At 41.7% G+C, this 22,598-nt stretch overlaps 1 protein-coding gene across 3 annotated transcripts in view; it reads left to right on the forward strand.

Moving 5' to 3' along the window:
- CORO1C (coronin 1C) overlaps positions 1 to 22,598 on the forward strand; it is a 1,687,220-nt gene that overhangs the window by 705,132 nt on the left and 959,490 nt on the right. The window lies entirely within an intron of this gene.

The raw sequence follows: 22,598 nt of genomic DNA on the forward strand, positions 1-22,598 counted from the left end.
AAGGAGAGGCGATTTCAAACCAGAAGATGAAAGTTTAATACTGGCGGCCCAAGACAGTGGGCTGCATGCACATTGGTTTACAACGTCCATTGAACATGTAGGAGAAACAGGCATGTAGGTTTTGTAAAACAGAATTGGAAATGGTTTCTCACACCTTGTTGCTGGTTGTTACAAAACAATGGCAGAAGGACTGCATACTGAAAGGTGTAATAGTGTGGCAAGACTGTTGCACTGGGGATTGTGCAAACGTTATTGTGCTGAAGTGGCAGAAAAACGCTGGAAACTTGAGCTACAAAGCATTACAGAAAATTATGAAGTCTACATAACATAGGATCACCCATTACCAACAGTTCAAAAGACAGATGCGAGAAAACCAGATATACTGGCCCATGAAAAGAAGACGAAAGTAGCATTGATCATTGAAATCACTACACCCAGTGACTACAGTTTCTTGTGTACAGAAATGCAAAGTCATAAAATATCAGGATTTGCAGGCAGAGACGAGAGCTATGTGGAAGAAAGATACCCAGACAGTTCCAATAGTAGTAGGAGCAATGGGGTCTTATAAAAAAGAATCTACAATCTTACTTAGATACTTTACCAATACGTGCAACTTTGTACGAACTGCAGGAGTCGTTACTCGGTAAATTGCGGGTCCTGCGAAGGGCACTTCTGGCTGACTTCAAAGATTGAAACAGTACTAATTTCATGAACTTTAGTAGTACTTTGACTTAGGAATGGGATCCATTCTCATCATGGTATTAGAAACCCAAAAGATTTGGAGAAATAAAAAAAAATTGTGAATGTCATAGGTATCTGGTGATTGCGTGCTAATGAATGAAAAACTACATTTATTGAGAGAGCGCTGCATACTGTTGTGAATATCAAATGTGTATCTGGTGACTTTTCAATGAAAAATTGCATATAATTTGGCAAAAAGGACTGTTTTAATTACATTTCTGTAAGTAGGCAAGCTAGACTTGCGGTGTCAGTGGGTGTAGAGTTCTGTTAGAGAGCTTTTTAGTGATTTATGGCAAGAGTAGAGAACATTTTCTGTTGCACAATGTCATTTTACATATATTTCACAGTATTGCAAAACAATATTATTACTGTACAAAACTGTGCATGCAACATGGCAAGTAATGGCAAAATTGTGATTCAATGTTTTTTTAACACGAAGCATCTTTGTATATGTCATAAGTGATAATTCAGTAATCGTATATTTATATAAATGAAGACAAACCACATTGACATTTCCAGTTACAAACATTATGCGTTACTTATCTATCTAGTCATTGTCAGTAAAACATTACAAAGATCATTCAATTGCTGCCTTCTCTTAAACCTCATTCCTACTCCAAAACATTATTCTGCATATATTGTTAACAATTTCCATTTTTTTCTATGTAATTTGCTCCTACCCTTTTTTAAAGATCCCACTTCCAGTTGGTTTATCTCATGTTACTATATTCACTGCTACTGGTACAGTTGGCTTGGACTTTGATTTCTGTTTTTTAATAAATGCTTGTTTGGCAGCCACCAGAATTAAACTTAGCAAGGTCTTACTATGTGTAGGCACTTCCAGTTCTGTATCTTAGTTAAAAAAAAAAATAATTTCCAGTTGCACCAATTTGCTCTCTCAGTATTTCTGTTATCTGCAGGGAATTTTTAAAGTCTGCAAACTTATTATGCTCCCAAAATATATATATTCCCAGTTGCCTCTTTCTTCCCCATCACACCACCTACATTTGCAATCTACCTGAGGAAAAATTCTTTGGAGTTTGCTTGGGGTATAGAAATACCTATGCAAACATTTCCAAGCAAAAATACTAATTATCCTTTTTTTAACAGCAGTTTCTGTTCTGAATTATACTGAAAACTCTATCAGAGCAGGTCTTTGCTTAGGATCCCCCCATTCCTTTCTTTTTGCGTATACTCCATCAATCCTAGATAGGCAAGCCATTCTCTAGCTTTGTAGTCCATGTGAATTCTTGGCCTCTTCCCATTCTGTTATCTTTCCCTCTAATTATTTGCTCCCAGTACCTTGGTTCCTTTGCCAGTTTTCCCCAGTAAATTACATTCCCCTCTTGCCTCTTCTCTGTATCCCTAATTGTAGTTGTCCTTATCAACAAAATCTCCTTTCTCCATCCCTGTGTACTATACTTTCTGCTATTTCGTTAATATGAATTTCTGCATGGTTATTTTCCTTAAGGATCTGGTTTCAAAATCTGTCTCTTGTGTTTCTTGAGCTTCCTACATGTTTCATCAGCATCCCTTTCCACTTTGAATTATAGCTTTCTGCTTATGCTGTGCATAGGTGCCTAAACTGTGTAACTCTAAAATACCCCATCAGATCAGGTAATTCCAAACCACCTTGTTCTATTGGAGGGATCAGTTTATCCCACTTGATTCTTGCCCTGTTCATCTTCCAGATAAAATCCTTCAACTCTGATTGCAGTCGTCAACTTCACCTCTGGCTGATAAAAATACGCCTGAGCTGTGTATAAAACTAAAATTGCCAAAAACATTTTCAGTGCTTGTACATTGCTATCCATATTCATAAGAAAGATATTGCAGTTTCTCAGTTTTTGTATTACGTTTTTAGTCTCTCCCCCATATCCTTAGCTGTCAAAACAGAATCATTTTTAATCCATACTCCTGAGTACAAAATTTTATGATGTCCCCATAGGTATGGGTATTGCTGAACCAGTTTGTGTGTGTGGGTATATAGTTACAGCCATTTCCTTTCTTTTTTCTTCATTAATTTTGTGTCCTGAAAAGACTTGAAACTGTCTCAGAATGTTCCACAACACTGAAATGTCCTTTTCTGATTTGATCAGGTAAGAAATAATATAATTTGCAAATAAAGCCAAATGTTGCTTGACTGCCATACCAATTATATCGTAGAATTTTTTAATCCCTTATTTTCTTTGCCAGCAGTTCTAAATATAATGCAAATAACAAAGGGGAAAGAGGTCACCCCTCTCTGGTTCCTGCACTCAAACAGAATGCATCAGAGAGTACCCCCACCTTTATTTTCATCTCCGGTTCCTCATATATCCTTCTAATCAACCTTATAATTGTATTAGGGAATGCAAATGCTTCCATTGCCTTACTCAAAAATCCAAGCTTACTCTGTCGTATGCTTTCTCTGCATCAAGATCCTCCAACAATGGCAATATTTTCTTACATTCTGCATACCTGTGGATCGTTTATTGTTGCATTAATGTTGTCAGATGTTTGCCTTCCCTCCACAAAACCACATTGATCCATATCTATGAATTTTGGCATCACCTTTGTAATTCTTTTAGCCTGTATAGATGTATCCTGGTTTAGAATCAAAACAGGCCTATATGAAGTTGCATCTGATGCGTCTTCAAGATCTTTGGGTATTGTAGCCACCACTGCTTCGTTCCAGGATGTTGGTGATTCTTCTTTTAAAATACTGTTAAACAAAACCTTCCAGATCTTTATCACGTTCTTCCTTCCTAGCTTCCAAACTTTCACAGGAATATCATGTATTCCTGGGACTTTCTGGTAGATGAGATACAAACGATGTTATAACCAATCTCATCCTATCCTAGCTGTTAGTAACTGAGCTTCATGTACCTCTAAACTTAGCATATTTAATTCTTCCATAAACATTTCCATTTGTACTTTTTCTTGATTTCTACATTTCTTTGCTTTATACAGATTTTCGTAAAATTTCCAAAATATTTCTAATACCTATACAGAATCTCTGGTTATTTTCCTTGTTGCAGGTTCCCTAAGCTTGGCAACAGCCCTTTCTGCTTTGCTGCCTGAACTGTTGTGCTAAAAGTTTTTGTGCTCTGGAGTTATCAAAACACAGTTGCTTAATAGCGGTCTTTCTAAACTCATGCATATCATCAGTGTTGTTGTTTGTCTTTCGGCTTTGTCCCAGTAAGGGGTCGCCACAGCGGAACTCCGGTCCGCTAATGATTGGCAGTCGATTTTTACGAAACGCTGAGGTGCCAGCTCGATGCCCAACCTTCAATGAAGGCACTCCCATTTATGCACGCATGTCTTTCGAACGCTACCCAACTGCGCGGAGGACATGCAGACACAACACAGAAGGCACTTCCAAGCCAAGCCGAGAATCGAACAGGAGAACCTCTTGCTGTGAGGTAACAATGCTACCGCCGTACCACCACAGCATTCAGCACTGTGCAGTTGTGCCTCTTGTAAGATTCCCCTTGTTTTGCAATACTTTAACCTTTGTTAGTCCTAAATAATTCTTGTTAATTCTTAACCATGTCTCTTTTTCTTTTATTTCCATTCTGTTTTTAAATTCTACTTTACTCCCCAGGCTAGTGAAAGCGGATAACACATACATATAAAATCTAGAGCACTTGATAATAGTTTTCAATCTTACTCACAAACACTGGCTAATCTACAATGTATGCACTGTACCTGTGTACTATGTATGTATTCTACCTATGTTCCAAATTTCAGCTGTACACCACAAATCTATTAATTACCTTTATTTTTAAAATTAATATTTTTTTTGTTCTCTCCACTGTAACTGTTTATGTGCCGCATACCACTGTAAAAACATGTCTCCTGTAATTCGTGTGTATACTGATCATGTCTAAATAACTAAATGTGTCTAATTTTTCTTTGTGGAGCTTTTCTCCCCGGGCCTCTGCTGAAAAAGGGCCTTTTCGGCTCAGACACCCCCGGTTAACAAATGTAAAATAAATAAATAAAAAATAAAATAAATAATTTTATACCACCCGATAGCTGTAATTTCAGAAAAAGTTTGTCTTCTCATAACTCCCAAAATATTTTTCATTACCCATTTCATAAACTCCTCCCTTAGATAGGTGGGGCACTGCCAGTGTCTCATTTTATTTCATTACCCCCCCCCCTTTTTTTTATTTTAGGTATTATTGGTGAGTGATCTGAAATAGTTAATTATTGGATGTGTATCAAAGCTTTTAATTAAATGTACACGTTCGTGTGAGATGTAATGTGTTGTTGTTCCATCTCGCCTCCATTCTTACCAGGATGGGATCGGATCCGATCCTCGGACCTGACGGCCTTTATATCCAAGCTCAAGATCTTCCACTAGCTTGTGGCTAAACCCTATCTCGGCATACAGTAGGAAACCTCCCCAAATCTTGTTTGCCGCTAAGCAAGATCGGGTGCTCATTTATTGGCTCTGGCTAAGTATACCTTTATTGTATTTTTCTCTGTCAAAAAATTGCTATTCCATATTGTTTTTTGATGGTTTCCTGTGCTAGATAGTTTAGTATCGTTTTTTTGTGGATATTTTCTGCTGTTGGTTGTCGCCTTTCCTCTAGACCTTGTTCTCCCTCTCCCGGTTTGTACCTTCAAATTTTTGTAGCCCATTTAAGTTAGAGGGTGCTTACTTTGGTTGTTTCCCTGCTTGTTGTTTCTCTTCAAGACCCTTTTTTGTAGACAGTTCGTTTAAGTTAGAGAACTGCCCCCCCCAGCCCATTTAAGTTAGAGGGCTTTCTTTCCCCCTTTTTCCTTTCCCTTTCATCTACCAGGCATAGCTTATTTAAGTTAGAGGGCTGTGCTCTCTTTTAATTCTGTTACTTTCAAACGTTTGCTGTTTAAAAAAAGTAAATAAATAAATTATCTACTTATTGTTTCTTTTCTTGCTGTCACAATGGCTTGTAAGGAATCAAAACCATCAGGTTTTGAAAAATATGGACAAAAAATTTCTTTGATAGACATGCAGTTTGTGTCTAATGTCTAGGAGCTCTTTCCATCTCCAGGAGTCTTGCTCTATTTGTCATTCTTTTAACCAAGAGCTCTCCTGGAGAGGAAAAACAAACTGATATTGAGAAGACTGTCAAACCCTCTTCTCAGAGGCTATACAAGAAGGTCCGGGTTTATCTAAAACTGACAAACCTCCTACCTCAAAATCTGACAAGTCTGGGAAAAGATCTTCCTCTTATAGTGCTCCATCAGAGCTGTCAAAAAAGATTGCAAAAATTTCGGCACTGGATCCGAAGCCCATCGAATCCGACAAATCTACTGCTCCGACAACATCCGTCTCCGTGCCAGTAGAGTTTCGAGATTTGGAGCCAGTTTACAGTCATGAAGAGGTCCCTTGGAAGAGATTATGTAAGAGGAAGCATTTAGACTCCCAGAGGATTCCATTACTTATGACATGAACCTCAGTTTAGCTGAAGGGTCCCCACGGTCGCCTCCTGATGGTCTCTTTTGGAGACATCTTAGAAATTCTTAAACAGAGAGGGGGCTGGAAGCCCTCCAACCCTTCGGCAGAGGAGTCTGTATACCTGAAGACCTTTGGTTCTCACCCTTCCTCCACTTGGGTGTCTCCACCTTTCGGCAAACTTATGGACCTAGTTTCTCGGAAGGTGTGGGACTTTTCTCCAGATTCAGTGGAACCTGTTCCTAGGAGGCCAAATAGGTTTTACCTGGCGGGGATGTGATGAACTTCTCTAAGGGAATCCCAGTAGATGCTATGGTGGTGGCAGTAACCACCAAGAAGGAACTCTCAGCGACATCTTCTTCTGTTCATCCACCAAACAAGGAGTGTGGTATGATAGACAGATATGGAAAGCGCAATTTTTCTTCAGCGACTTTTGCCCTCAGATTGCTGAATTACCTTACCCAGTTTACTAGATTATAGAGAGACCTCCTGAAAGAGCTAGTAGATGCTCTCCAAGGTTCAGTAGCTAAAAGGGTTTCATATAGTTTCCTCTTAGCTCTCTACCTTAAATTCAGTTGTCAACTCCTCCATGAGACTGATTTCTTATGCAGCGGATGAAGCAAGTAGAGCAGCAGGTTCAGGAATTTCCCTAAGGAGGCATTCTTGGATGTGCTTGTGTGACTTTGTGGAGCCATTTAAATCTTCCTTTGTCAATGCCCCATTCAATGGCTCATCCCTGTTCAGGCCCAAGTCAAGGACACACTAACCAGGTGTGAGCAAGTAGGAAAGACCGTCTGTCGTAGGAATCTGTTTGTTTTTCCCTACCTACTAGACCTTATCACAAAGGTCAGAAAGGAAGTGACAAAATGTGGTTTTGAAAATCTGAGAGAGCTTTCCAGGACACACGTGGTGAATCTTCCCTGAGAAGCAGAGGGGAAGTAGTAATGGAAGGCACTAACCACGAGGCAGCGGGGGTCTGCAGAACCAGGCCGCTTATCTTTGCACCCAGAAACCTGGAAACAAATAACAAAAGACAAATGAGTGCAAAGCATCATATCCAGAAGTTACTCTAATCCCTTTTCCTTTCCCATCCCAAACATAAAAAAGGTCCCAGAATCCTAGGCATTCCACCCAGTCAAAGGCAACAGGCATTGTTACAAATTCAAAAGTTGCTAGATAAGAGTCATCCAAATAGTCCCCGCAGACCAAATAAGATCCAGAACTTACTCAAGATTCCTTTTAGTTCCAAAGAAAACAGGGGACTGGAGACCAATTCTGGATCTCGGCAATTTAAACAAATCAGTAAGAGAGTCCAAGTACCGGATGGTAACACTACAGTCAGTACTCCCTTTTCTGGGACAAGACTATTGCATGTGCTGTATAGATCTCCAGGATGTGTACTACCACAGAAAAATGGACAGGTGATCCAGGAGACGCCGGTGCTTTCAGCCTGGAGCCAGTCACTGCCAGTTTTGAGCTCTGCCCTTTGGCCTCACTACAGCCCCCAGAGTGTTCACTAAATGTATGGCAGTAGTAGCGGCTCACTTCACGCCTAGGATTCTGGGTGTTTCCATACTTAGACAACTGGTTCCTAACCGTCACCATCAAGCATCTACTAATAAAAGCAAGAGACTCCACCTTGCAGCTTTGCTCTCACCTAGGAATTGCAATAAGGCCCAAGCAAGGATAGTCCTAAAGGTTTTGGCAGCAACTATAACTTTCTGATCCCCTTAGCACGTCTCCACATGAGAATTCTCCATTAGATGCTGTCCAGTCAGTGGTCTATGCAGGAATCACCGATGTCCCACAAAATAATAACAGAAACTTGCAAAAATGATCTTCATTGGTGGCTTTACTCCACTCGTGACTAGGTCGACCATTTGTTCTTCCCCAACCATTGGCCACAGTGACCATGGATACTGCTCAGATTGGGGGGGGGGGCATTATCTAGGGAAGGCAGTCCAAGACACCTGGCAGGATCACGAGTCCCATTTGCACATCACTGTCCTAGAGATGAGAGTGATGCTTCTAGCATTGCAGGCATTCCAGGACTCTCTTCCACAGGGAACTATTGCAATTCAGACTGACATGTCAGTTGTATGGTACATAAACAAGGAGGCACCAGATCTTACCCCCTTGTTGAGAGGCCCTGAGAGTATGCCAGTGGGTGACCTCCTCCTAATGCTTTCTGATAGCAATGCACATCCTGAGGAAATCCAACGTGATAGCAGGCAGACACAGCAGAGAGATTCTGATGCCTCACAAGTGGTCCCTAAAACAGGTGGTAGCAGAAAAGATTTTCCGAAAATGGGGCCAGCCTTGGTGCGACCTTTTTGCAACATCCATGAATGCCAAATGCAGCAGCTACTTTGCCCTTATTCCCGCTCTGGGGGAGTCGCAAAGGGATGCACTTGTTCATGATTGGCCCTTGGGTCTTTTCTACGCCTTTTCTCCTTTTCCACTAATACCCAGAGTACTTCAGAAAGCCAGTTGCTTGGGAAGGGACTTGATACTCATCGCCCCATACTGGCCTTGCCAAATATGGTTCTCCTTCCTGTGGCCTCACCTTTGGGAGGAGCCTTGGATTCGGGATGCAGTTCTAGACCTTTTCACTTGTGCATCAAGAGCACTCTATCCTTCCCTTCAGACCCTATAACTGACAGCTTTTGGCTGCTCTGATTCCAACAATAGCCAGGTTTCCTAACCTCTCTATCAGCTAAATGCATCCCAATTTCTTCTCAAAAGTCATCTACAAGAAAAATATACAGAAGCAAATAGAAAATATTTTCTATATGGGCTTCTGATAACCACATTGATCCTTTTTATGCCCACTCAGTTCCATTCTAGAATTTCTAGCAAAAGTATTCAATGAGGGTGCAGTCGCAGCTTCCATTAGAGTTCAACTTGCAGCAATCTGTAGTTTTCACATATGTGAATTGGGCCCCAATGTTATGTCTCATAGACTATGCAAAGCATTTCTTACAGGCAGTCTTTTATTAAGACCACCCATCAGAGACCCCCGATGCCATGTGACTTTATCTTCATTTTTTCCCCCTTTTGAGCTAGCATCATCTTGCAATCTCAGGTTTTTGACCTGGAAAACTGTACTCTTGATAGCAATTACCTCTACTAGGAGGGTGTCGGAACTACAAGCCTTGTCAATAAGGCCCCCCTACTTGCTTTTCCATAGAGACAGGGTGTCCTTACCAACAAACCCTTCTTTTTTTTTTTTTTACACCAATAGTGTGTTCAGAGACAAATTTGAACCAATCTATAGAGCTGCCTGTCTTTTACCCAAATTGAGGGAATAAGGCAGAGAGTACATGTTTCATCAACTGGATGTACACGGGCAATTACGTTTCTATTTAGACAGGACAAAAAAACTTCAGAAAATCTGACCAGATGTTTATCTCTTTTTCAAAGTCAAAGAAAGGTGCCTCAGTCTCTAAGGTGACTTTCAGATTGCATTACCTTCATCTACAAGTCTCAAAACAGATCTCTCCGAAAGTTTAAGCTCACTCTGCAAGAACCATATCAATCTCTTCCGCCTTTCTGGCTAAATTTCCAATTGATACTATTTGAGCTGTGGCAACATGAGCAAAACCACATACCTTTATCACTCATTACAAACTCGATTTGGGCCTCTTTTGGTTCCATGATTCTGAAGAATATTCTACCTTGTGCCACCCAGGAAATATGATGCTAGGGACATTGTCCCATCCCGGTAAGAATGAAGGTGAGCTAGGACAACAACACATAAAGAAGTTATGTACTCACCATAAATTTCCATGTGTGTTGTTCATCTTCTCCTTAATTCTTACATCCCACCTTCCATTCCCCCTAGCCATTTTTACTCCTGGAAGACCGAGTTGGTACTATTGGTTATCATTATTCTCTGGCCTTCTTCATTGCACTCTAAGTTATTCAACTGTGATTATTTTTATTACTTCTATTATAATTGCAAACGAGATCTGGGGAGGTTTCCTACTGCATGCTGGGATAGAGTTTAGCTAAGAGCTTGTGGAAGACCTCGAGCTTGCATATAAAGGCAGAGTCTGATCCGAGAATCAGATCCGAACCCAACTTGGTAAGGATGAAGGTGAAGATGGACAACACACATGGAATGTTATGGTGAGTACATAATGTCTTTTTTCTGTGCAGCTTAAACCAGTTTTTTTTTTTTTTGTACCTTCGGGAAAATGTAAATTCGCTCCACACTCCTACTACTAAATTCCCATCTTACATACTAAACATTTTCATCAGTTTCTTCAAAAATCTATCTTTTGTTATATTTTCCCTTCTTGACCCCCCCCCCCCCCACCCCAACACATTTTCACTGGTGAAAATCAAATTCCAGTCCTCATATGTATTTAATATTCTCTGCTGAAAGCTGATCATTCTTCCCAGAACTTTTTAAAGCTCCATCGTAGCAGTTTTAGGTGGAATATAAATAGATGCCACCATAATCCTCCTCCCTTGCCAGTAGCACCTTATTTACTACAAATCTAACATTATAACTTTTTCCTCCTCTTTTAATGTTGGAGCTCCTGTCACATTTAATATAAGTACTCCCCTTTTTCTTTGTCTCGGATGTTCCCCTAAATAACCATCCTGTAAAGTTTTCTTTTATCAAATTCACATGCTCATTTCTTTCCAAATTTGTCTCCTTTAGTGTAGGTATCGCCACTCTGTATTTTTAGTGTAGTTCAATACTATTTTATACATTTGTGAACCATTCACATTTAAAAATATGGAAAATGCCATTACGATAAGAAGTTATTTCCACCTCTTCTGTATAATATTTAATCTGATGTTGTCACTGTCATTCTTCCTCAACCTGTGGGTCTGTGATCCGACTTGGCCATTTTCCAAACTGAAGAATTGAAGCTTGAGCTCCTCCCATCCTACCCTTCAGATCTCGTTTGCTATTCATAGAGTAAGCTTCAAGGTTTCATTGCCCCAGCACTCCTCAGATGTTTTAGTGATTGATTACACACCGTGAGTTATTTAGTGTTTAAGGGCTTATTGCTATTTCTTTCTTACCCTGGCTAGTTTCCTTCATAGTTTTCTTTCTGTGAGTAGTCTGGTTTCTTTCCACCTTAATCTTTCCCACCTTTTCTACTTCTTTGTTTCCTTCTTTCTATATCTGCAAAAAAAAATTCTTACCAAGTTTATCATGGTGGATCCCAAGTCAGATTCCAAGATGGACCAACTGTAGGGTTCAAAAAATGCACCTCCTCCTCTGCACAAGATCCCGTTATCTGATGCCCACAGGGAGTGCATGTACTGTCTGGGACCTGCTCATTTGGATAGCTCTTGGGCCATTTGTTCAGCTTTCCATCTGCATGCTATGGTGGATGGGAGAAGTAAGTTGATTCTCAAAGGTTTGCTTCCGTCATCCTCCTCTCTGCTGTTCCTTCTACTTTAGGGGCTCAACCTCCCCCTCCAGGAAGCATAAGGAAACCCGGGAAACCAGGAAATGTTACCCGGATAGGTCGTCCTCATCCGTTTCAGAACCAATTAAAAAGGCACCCAAGTCCTCAGATCTGAAGTCCTTAGAGCAAGCCCTTTCGTCTCCACCTTCTCCTCCTCTGCCTCGGGCTACAGTTGCCAGCTTGGAGCAGAGTGTATCTGCACAGAAATCTCCCTTCCAGGAGGTCTCTCCCAGGAAACCTTTGAGACCACCTTCAACAACTTTGTCCACCAGGTACTCTTGTACATTGAGAACAAGGTGGATAAGTTGGAGGCAGTTTCTTCAGCACAGATTCAGATGTGGATTTTATCAGCTTCACCCCCTCCTCTAGGGGGTTGACTTCAACTCTGAGGTTTTTGGAGCTGTTGCTTCCCCTCAGAGCCTTGGTGTTAAACAGCTGAGCTCAGACTCCTCCTGGAGGCCTCCGGGTGCTTCAGGATGCATCCATTCCATTAGTGTCTGCTGCAGAGGAAGGATGCTTGGGTAGTCTGAGTCCCTCTGCCTTTGAAGTGGTGGAGAGGGTCATCTCTCATCGTAGGTGAGCATCAGTTTCATCTCCTTCAGCAGCGCTCCCTGCCCCCATGGATCCTGGGTCTGAGGCCTCTTCTGTACCATGCGGACAGCTGGCCCTATGAAGCCTCCAACCCATCACTTCAGTGGAACCCCAGTTTTCTTCCAACACCTCCCAAGGAGCGTCCCACCAAGGAGGTTCCACGGAAGAGATGGTGCAAAAGGAGGCAACTGGATTCCCCCACAGGAATCCCTCACTACTGACGCTGATTTCTAGGAAGCAGAGGGGTCCCCAAGATCTCCACCCGAGAATGGCTCCTTTGTGGACATTCTATAAATGCTCTGCCAACGAGGTGGTTGGTCTATCCAAAACCTCACCGCAGAGGAAACAGTGCTGTTGGAGGCTTTCAGGTCTGGCCCATCTACATCCTGGGTATCCCCTCTGCAGATGCTCTTATTGACGTTGCATCTACCAGGGTATGGAAGGAACTGGACACTGTGGAGCCCATTCCGAAGAGGGCCAACAAAATTCTCAGTGCACCTACAGATAGGATACATTGGACAAAAGGGATTCCAGTCGATGCTATGGTGGTTGCGGCAGCAATGAAAAAGGAGCTGGCTCAGGAAAGCTCCTCTGTCCATCCGCGTAACATGGAGTCTAAGGCTATGGACATGTTTACCAAAAGAGTTTATGCTTTAGCCATCTTCACCTTACGAGCATTGAACTACTTATCCCATTTTACTAGGCTACAGAGAGACCTTGTCAAAGAACTCTCTAGCTCTACCCCAGAGTCCATGCCTGCTGAGGATCAAGAAGACCTTTTCTTCCAATATGATCACTCTGCAATTGATATCGATTGTGTCTGAAAGGTTGATTTCCCACCCTGCAGAAGCGCCTCTAGGGTGGATGGTTTGGGCATTACCATTAGGCACTATGCCTGAAAGAAGCTGTGTGATTTTGGAGAACCTTTTACGGTGCCATTCATTAGTGCACCCTTTGGATCATCCTTGTTTGGCTCAGCAGTCAGAGACGCACTATCCCATAGTGAAAATCGTGGGAAGACCTTGTCTGCCATTGGAATCCATTTTTCTACCCCACAAAGGTCATTCTACAGGAACCAGCATGGGGGGAAAAATTGTGGTTCAAGAAATATCACGGTCCCTTTCAGGAATGTCAGGGAGACTATTCTCCCAGAGGCAGAGGGGGTAACAGTTACAATGGGAGCTGCCTTTGTGGCAGAGGCAGTCTGCAGAATGCAGGGTCTTGAGATTCTTTCTCAGACCCTTCCAGCACTCCTGAACAGTTGCCTGGTTGCCCTCCTCCTCCCACAAGCCTGGGCAGCCATCACAAATGATCAGTGAGTGCTAAGGATTGTATCCAGAAGATACTTTATTCCCTTTTTGGAAAATGCCAAACCAAAGTCTTAGCTCCTGGATGTTCCACCCAATCAGGGAGAGAAGGTGCTCAAGAATTTGCAAAACTACTGCAAAAAAGTCATCCAGAAGGTCCCTCCCGATCATATAGGATCAGGCATCTACTTAAGATTCTTTTTTGGTACCAAAAAAGGCCGGGGACCTAAGGCCGATCCTGGACCTGACATCCCTGAACATATCAGTAAGGAATTCAAAATTCAGGATGGTTACAATCCAGTCCATTCTACCTGTTTTAAAATTGGAAGATTGGATGTGCTCTGTAGACTTGAAGGATGCATACTACCACATTAAAATGGACAGGCATGCCAGACAGTACCTTCGTTTCAGGATGGGAGCATGCCATTACCAATTCAAATCGCTTCTGTTTGGTCTCACCACAGCCCCGTGGTGTTTACCAAATGCATAGCGCATCTCAGACTGCAGGGATTCCATGCGTTTCATTATCTGGATGAATGGCTACTAACTGCTGCAGCAGACATCTGCTTGTTCAAACCATGGATTATCTGTTACAGCTAGCCCCAGGTCTAGGCATAATGATCAATACATAGAAATCACATTTGCAATCAGTACAAACCCTAGACTTCATAGGAGCACGTCTGGACACGACTTCAACTCGGGCCTATCTCACGCCGGACAGGATTACAAGTTTACAATTACATATCAGATTCTAGCTATCCCAGCTCCCATGGCAAATCTGGTGCTCAGGGCTTTGGGCTCTATGGCAGCCGCAATGTCTCTTGTTGCCCGTAGCATGCCTACACATGAGAGTATTGCAATGGACACGAGCAGTCCAGTGGTTGTTACACACAATCCATTACACCTTCCAATCAAGCTGTCACAGGTATGCAGCAACTCCCTTCTTCGGTGGATTCATTCCGCAGAGGTCATGCAGGGATGGCCCTTTGTTCTTCCCCTTCCCAATGCCATGCTGACCACAGAGATTTGCCAGAGGGGTGGGGGTGCATTTTGCATTTTCTAGGTCTGACGGTTCAAGGTAAGTGGACTTCCCAAGAGGTGAAATTGCATATCAACGTCCTGGAGATGAGATCAAGTCCTCCTAGCATTGCAAGCACTACACAGCTTTCTTCCTCTAGGGACTATTGTGGTACAGTCAAGCAATGTCAATAGTCTGGTACATCAAATGGGGGAACCAGATCTTACCAATTGTGTTGTGATGAGGGAGTGGCAATGGGCAATCTCCACCAACCGTTTTCTTACTGCAGTGCACATTCCGGAGGAGACAAACATCCTGGCGGATAGGCTGAGCTGAGTTCTTTTGATGCCTCACAAATGATCCCTGAAACGGTCAGTGGCGAATGATTTTCCTCAAATGGGGGTCAACCCTGCTGTGATCTATTTGCGTCTCCCTTCAAGAACAAATGCAGCAGTTTCTTTGCCCGAATCCCTCCTCAGGGATAAAATAATCACCAAGGGATGCTCTAATCCATGCTAGGCCCCTGGTCTACTTTACGCTTTTCCTCCAGTTCCCCTGATTACCAAATTCCTGTAGAAAACATACAGGTTGAAGAGCAAAGTTATCCTTATTGCCCCCTTATGGCCTTGTCAGGTCTGGTTCATCTTTCTTTGGTCTCATCTAATTTGCCTGCTGGTGACTCTAAATCCGGTTCCAGATCTACTGTCTCACCCCTCAGGACATACTCACCCAAATCTCCAAGGACTGAAATTAACCGCTTGGTTTCTCTAGTTCCAGTGATTGCAAGACATTCCAGGCTTTCATCCCTGGTCCAAAAAGTCTTTATTTCCACTCATAAGTCTTCCACCAGGAAAATCTACAAGAGCAAATGGAAGAGATTTTCCTTATGGACCCAGCAGGAACAAATAGATCCCTTTTACTACTCTCATTCCGAAAGTTTTGGATTTCTTGGCTTCCCTCTTCCAAAGGGGAGCCAGTTACTCCACTGTGCAAGTCCAGTTAACAGCTATTTCCACTTTTCATATTGGGGAAATTCATCATCTCTGACTTCATCTAAACTTCGCAAAACATTTTTGAGAGTTACCTTTTTACTTCGCCCCTGAATCATAGATCCCACTCCTTTGTGGGATCTGACCATGGTTTTAAAAGCTCTAGTTTTTTCTCCTTTTGAACCTGTGGCTAAGGCACTCTTGAAATTTCTTGCATGGAAAGCAATTTTTCTGGTAGCTGTCACCTCAGCAAGAAGGGTTTCAGAGCTCTAAGCCCTTTCCTCTAGACCCCCTTATCTAATCTTCCCCAAAGATAGTTATTCTGCGTACCAACCCGTCTTTGTTGCCCAAAGTTGCTACAGAAAATATTATAAATCAGTCTTCCTGTTTTCTTTCCCAACTTTCAAAACAGAGGAAAGCGTACACTCCACCTTCTGGATGTTCATAGCCAATTATGTTTTTACCTGGACAGACCTAAATCTTGCAGAAAATAAGAACAGCTGTTTTTGTCTTTCTGATTTAAGGATAGGGTTTGCTGTCACCAAGACTACTCTTTCCAAATGGTTGAAAGATTGTTTCTTTTGTTTACTCTTCAAAGAACAGGTCTTTATCGGGCAGAACCAAGGCTCATTCTACAAGGCCTGTGGTAGCTTCTCGGGCTTTTTGGTCTAGAGTGTCTATTGATGACATTCGTGCAGCTGCAACTTGGTCACATTCCTATACCTTGTTACACACTAAGTTGGACATCATCTCCGAATAGAACTGCTGTTTGTTCTGCAGTGCTCCATAATATCCTTCCATGAGGGCCACCGTAGGGTTATTGTAGCTTGAGACTCTGTCCCACAGGTTGAGGAAGAATGACAGTGACAACTTCAGATGAAGAAGTTATGTTCTTACCATAACGTTCCATCTTTGTTGTCACTGCATTCTTCCTCAACCCTCCCTCCCTTATAAGATGCATTTCTGTTACATTTTAAATGCATATGTCTCTACAGTGCTGTTGCAAACTTGATCTGAGCTAGACTGGGGGAATGAGACATTATGGGTAGGATGGGAGGAGCTTGAACTTAGTTTCTTCAGCTTGGAAAATGTCTGAGTCAGATTCGAGGGTCGGTTCCAAGACCCACAGGTTGAGGAAGAATGCAGTGACTACACAGATGGAACATTATGGTAAGAGCATAACTTTTTTTTTTTTAAATATCCACTCAGTTTCAGCTTCTGTGATACATGCATGCACCAATGTTTGGCAGGTTGATCTTTTATGCAGTTGTTTCTTGAAATATCCATTTGAACCTCTGTCACATCTTACAAGATTTTTGTTTGAATGAAAACCCTCAAACAAAAAAACACACTTTCAGAACTTAACACAAAACTATGCATCTCTTCAAATAATGTTTAACTCTTCTTTATAGGAACAGTTGTCCCAGATTGACAGCCACACTTTTACAGGCTTGAGTTGACCTATAATGAAGGTTATCCATGCTACGACATGTGATAAAGCCTGTACTTCTAATTCCACTAAGTGCTGCCTGCTTTTGTGTTATCCTTATTCCTCTCCCAAATGAAGAAAACAACTTGAATGCTTTCAGAAAACATTATCTCTTAGCTGTTGGAAGATTTTCTCCATGGAAACTTGAGAACCAGATATATAGTTGCATTCCACGGGTCTATATTAGTACAGTGAATGCTTAAATGTTCGAATGTGTAAAGGTTGACCTTTACAGATCAAACACTTAAACGTTCGAAATAGTAAAAATGTAAATAAAAAAAAAACCAAATACCTAGAAAAGGTTTAGGCAGGGGGGCAAGCCCCCCTGCACCCCCACACCCCCTGCTACTTAAATATACCAACTCCGAGATCGCACTTCAGTGAACTACAGTGCAGAAATGGGAAATTTCCCATTCCCTACACTGTAGCGCAATCTTGGAATTGGTATATTAAAGTGGGTGTGTGTGTGGGGGGCGGTGGGGGGCTTGCCCCCTGCTTAAACCCTTTAGTTTTTTTTTTTTTTTTTGTGTAGTGTATTTTTTTTAATTTTTCTAAAAATTCAACCGCTTAACTTTTTGATCTCTAAAGGTCGACCTTTAGAGATTTCGAACATTTAAGCGGTCATGCATCTAATATAGACCCGCATTCCACAACACGTACTACAGTGTAAACATTTATGTGCCAGAGGAAAACACTATTCAGTACTCATTGTATTCAGTGTTTTTTTTATTTATTTACTTCCCATTAAAACTTGTTATTGAATCAAAGCAAGGGCTTTATTCCAGTCATTCCCCTATGCAAAAATAAGAAAAAGCATATCAGTTTTATTTATATCATGCTCTTTTGTCCAGGCTTTCTTCTCTTTTTTACATTGCAGTGCCCACATTTCTTAATACTGAACAAGAAGAAACAAAGAAGGAAAAATAGGGGCACCAATTTACTTTAAAATCGCTATTACACACAAAATTAACTGCAAAGGCTTTACTTTAGAACATGCTGTGTATGCCACGTATTATGAAAATAGTGTTGAGCAAAATTTTATTTTACTTACAGTTCTCTTTTCTTTCCTCTTCCCCTCTCCTCTGTCTTCTTCCAGACATTAATGACATGAAGTAGGGCATATACTTTGGAGTCCCTTTCAAGTTTAATAAAATCAATATTTCCAGGTTTTCTTGTTCCATCATACTTTACAAACATAATTAATGCTTTGTAATCCCTCATTTATTCATCAATTTCAGAGTTGCTGGTTTTGTTTTTGTTAATCTGCATCACCAAAATTAAGTCACTGGTTCATTTCCAGTGTACTCCTGGTGGTTCTTGTCAACTCTTGTAACTCTTGTGCTTGTTCTTGTCAACTCTTGTAACTCTTGTGCTTGTTCTTGTCAACTCTTGTAACTCTTGTGCTTTTTTTTTTCTGTCTCAAGCATTTCCCTTTGGAACATTGTAAAAGGTTTCAGTGTAGTCTCTCTATGGGCTTTATTATCAGAAGATTAAGAAGCAGAATCTCCTTCTATTGGATGACTTATTTTTTGTTGGAAAAACTTTTGAATTTCCTCTAGCATGTTCTGCATCAACAAATGATTTTGACCCTCCAGGAAAAAAATATTCTTAAAATAGTTGGATACAGTAGCTTGAATCTCGCACCTGCTTCTTGACATTCTCTGATTGCAGGAATAAATGTACTCCTCTTCTGCCTGGTTTACAATGAGTAATAATTTTCCACAAACACTCTACTGTCTCCCACTTTTAATACTTTGTCCTTCTGCCACAGTTTTGTCAGAATCAGCTCTTTCTGCTGGTAGGATTGCATCTTTAGTATTAAAGGTCTGAACTGCTTTGTCATGGCCAGCTTTGGAGCATATACACAATGTGCCCTTTCAATTAACATCTGCTGCTTTGGAATACCAGTCCAGCTGCTTATTTGTGCATTCATAAAATGAATACAGTTTGTTCCTTCCAGTTTCTCTGATACAGCAGAAAATGTCAGGTTTCCCCTATGTGCTCTGTCCTTTAATTCCATTATTTTCTAAAACATCTCTTCTTGAGCAGTCTTGTACTCAGCTGGCTGTTTCTTCATGTCAACCTCTGATTTTTGCACTTCATCAGCTCATCTGAGTATCAGTTTAAAGCTTTTTCCATTTTTTCTAGCAGTTTGCTATTTGAGTTGATATACTCTTTCAGTGTTTCATTTATTTTAATCCGGTCTGAGCACATTTGATTTATTTCGTTCCTCTAGATTAATGGAAGTAATGTCTTGCATCAGAGCTGGAGCTTGAACTGCTTTTTGCTGAACAGTGGCAGGATTCTTCTCAACCAGTGTTTTCTCCTTACCTTTTGTGATTTATTTTCTTTTAGGTTCTTTGAATTTCTTTTTTGCAGGCACCCAGGCAGGGCAATTACAAGTCAGTTACTGAAGTTTACCCAAAGAGACAAACTCACTGAATTTCTCTTCTGAGTTTGTTTTGACAGTGGCATAGCTGAAATTAAACTGTTAATCAGTGTGCAGCCATCTTGAAAGTCCAGCTGTGCCTTAATGTGTATAAGGTGGCATCATTTGTTCACCTGTAGGTCACAACCTAATACTAATATGGTTATGAAAAAAATAGTAGTAGTCCTAATTGCATTACCAAACAAACTTTCATATATCAGAATATCTTAATATTACCAACCATATTCTCATGCTACTAGCACTAGCTGCTTGGATACGCCAACCTCAGCATAACAGTATCACAGTGCATTTTGCTTTATTAATGTAAATATAGGGAACATTCATACTTTTCTTACTTTTAGACATTCATACTTTTCTTACTTTTAGAAAGTACTCCTCAGTATCTCCAGCCCTGATGACCATTTAACTGTGCACGATTAGCAGATTATGGTAGCTCATACTTGCCATTGTGCCGCCATAAATTTAGGTGCATGTCTCTGTTAGGACTTCAAAAACTTCATTAGACTTTAAACACACAAAGTACACTTGTCCCAGGAGTGTAGAGAAATCTTCTTTTAAGAAAAGTACACTGTTAACAAGATTCATGGGGATTCTGGTTTCTTTTTACAACCAGTTGATAAACTTTTCTGCTTTTGCTTTTTCTGTAGGCCGGAAATGTGGAGGGGAGTTATAGTTGAGTGTTGTTCATAGGTTGGTACTAGGCTATCGGCCCTAGGGCCTATGCAAGCCTAGCCATAACAATTCCCTGGCTATGTCTTCCCACACTATTTAATTCCCTAGACCTCTGTCTAGCAGGGTGACTGACGTGATCCCCAGGGTGAATTTCCTTTCTCCCATCCAATCGTCAAGGTTCCGTTTGAAGAGGGCCAAAGAGGAGTTCTGCTTGACATGTATGGGCAGTCTATTGCAGAGTCTAGGGAGTCTCTGGGTCAGGAACCTATCCCTCCATGTTTTGTTTATTGTGGTGACAAGGTTTTGATTCCTGGAGTGTGTGGCTCTGAGGGATTGGGATTTCTTTAAGTGTAGCATGTCCAACAGCTCTGGGTTTGACATGGCCTTGTATGTTAAGCAGAGATTGCCTCTGAGTAGACAATATGTGACAGAGTATAGCTGGAGTTTTTTAAGGCAGTCAGCGTGTAGGGCATCTGCTTAAGGCCTGTGATTCTTTTAGTGAGGTATTTCTGCGGCCTTTCCAGTTGCAGATGTCTTGAGAGGTACATACCAAACGGGACGTTGTATTCTATAATGGGTCTAATGAGGGATGAGTGCAGTGGGAGAATGACCTCCTTTTTTCTGGATAAAAATACCTTAGTGATGAGGTGTGCCACATAGAAGTATTTCCTGACTGTTGTGGCGATGTGGTTATTGAAGGTGAGACCACTGTCCACCTGTGTCCCTAAGTCTCTTATCACACTTTTGGTGTTTAGTGTACTGCCACCTATGTGGTAATTCACGGGTACATGTTTTTTCCCAAAGGGGATAACTATACATTTCTTGGCATTGAGCTTGAGCCCATGGCTCTGGCACCAAGCATCTTTCTGTAAGGCCCTTTTGTAGAGTATCCACATCATTTGGGGATTCAGTAATGGCTCCCAGTTTGCAGTCATCTGCGAACTTTGTTAGCCAGAGTCCCTTAGTGTTGACCTGTACTTCAGGGAAGTAGATGCTAAACAAGAGCGGTCCCAGGACTGAACCCTGAGCTACTCCACTTGTCACTCGTTTGATGCTGGATTTGGAGTTGGCTACTTTTGCAGTGCGGGTTCTGTCAGTAAGCCAGTTGGCAACCCATCAAGTGACGTAGGGATTAATGCCCAGCTTAGTAAGTCTATCTATGATTCCAGAGTGGAGGATACTGTCAACGTTCTTGGCGAGGTCCAGATAGGCTGTGTGGGACTGCCTTACCCTCGTCCATGGCTCTGGAGACTGATTCAAAGAAGTCAGTCAGGTTCAGGAGACAAGATCGGCCCTTCATGAACCCAAACTGGGTGGGGTCCAGTGTTTGAAGGTTGCCAATGTCTTTGTTTATAAGTTCCATGGCCTTGCAGATCAGGCTTGTCAGACTGATGGGGTGGTAGTTCCCGGGATCCAAGGTGGATCCCCATTTGTGGAGTGGGATAACTGTAGCTGTGCGCCACTCAGTGGGCACGAAGCCTGCGGTGAGGCTATGATTAAACATGACACTTAGGTGAGGTGTCAGTTCATTTTGTAGTTCATGTAATACACAGCCCAGGATGTCATCTTGTCCCATGGATGCTGTATTCTTAGCTTTGGAGAGTGCGTTTTTTACCTGTGTGGCTGTTATTACCAGAATTTGGCAGACTTCCAGTAATTGAAATGGGCCGTTTAGGGGGTGAAGTTGGCACTGATTTGATCTGCCAGGATATTGGTAATATCCTTGAGATCAGTATATTTAATGCCATTCTGTTGTAGCTCAGAGCAGTTTTGAGCATTGCCATTTAGATTCTTGACATCGTTATAGAATGCCTTGTGGTTGTTTTTGGAATCTTTGGCAATTTTATTTTCATAACTAGCTTTGGAGGATTTTATGAGGGATCTCAGCTTCTTACTGAGGCTGGTAAAGGAGTTTTTTGCATCCTGGGATTTTCCTCTTTTCTGCAACAGTTTCTTCCTTTTGTTGTAAAGTTTGTTTATGGCAGGGGACCACCAGATTGGCTCCCTTTTTTTGGAGGAGAGCATCTTGGTTGTATTTGGGGTGGCACGATCCATGCATGAGTGGATGTGCTCATACAGTGCCTTAGTGTAGGAGTCAGCAGTCGAACTTTCAGTTCCCATCTGCATGGTGTCATGACATTTGTCACTTCTGACTTGAGTAGCATGAAGTTGGCTTTGTAGAAGCTTTTTATGGAGGTTTCCTTACTGGGGGGTGGGGTGGGATGTGGATGCTAAGGGTGATTAGCTTATGGTCAGACCTGACCAACGAGAGGGTGACCATAGGTGTGGACCATCGATTCCCCATGTTGGTAATGACCAGGTCTAGGATACTGAAGTCACTGGTGGGACTATGGATTAGTTGATCCAGGGCATTGGAATTTATGAATTTAACAATTCTGGTTGTCTGATCTCAGAGATGACTGATTTAATTTTACAGGGTATGGTCAAGATGTCTGACTGAATAATTAATTAATTTTTT

The sequence above is a fragment of the Protopterus annectens genome, chromosome 4.part0 (assembly GCF_019279795.1).
Source record: "Protopterus annectens isolate FY-2018-M chromosome 4.part0, PAN1.0, whole genome shotgun sequence".
In the NCBI taxonomy this organism is placed as follows: domain Eukaryota; kingdom Metazoa; phylum Chordata; order Ceratodontiformes; family Protopteridae; genus Protopterus; species Protopterus annectens.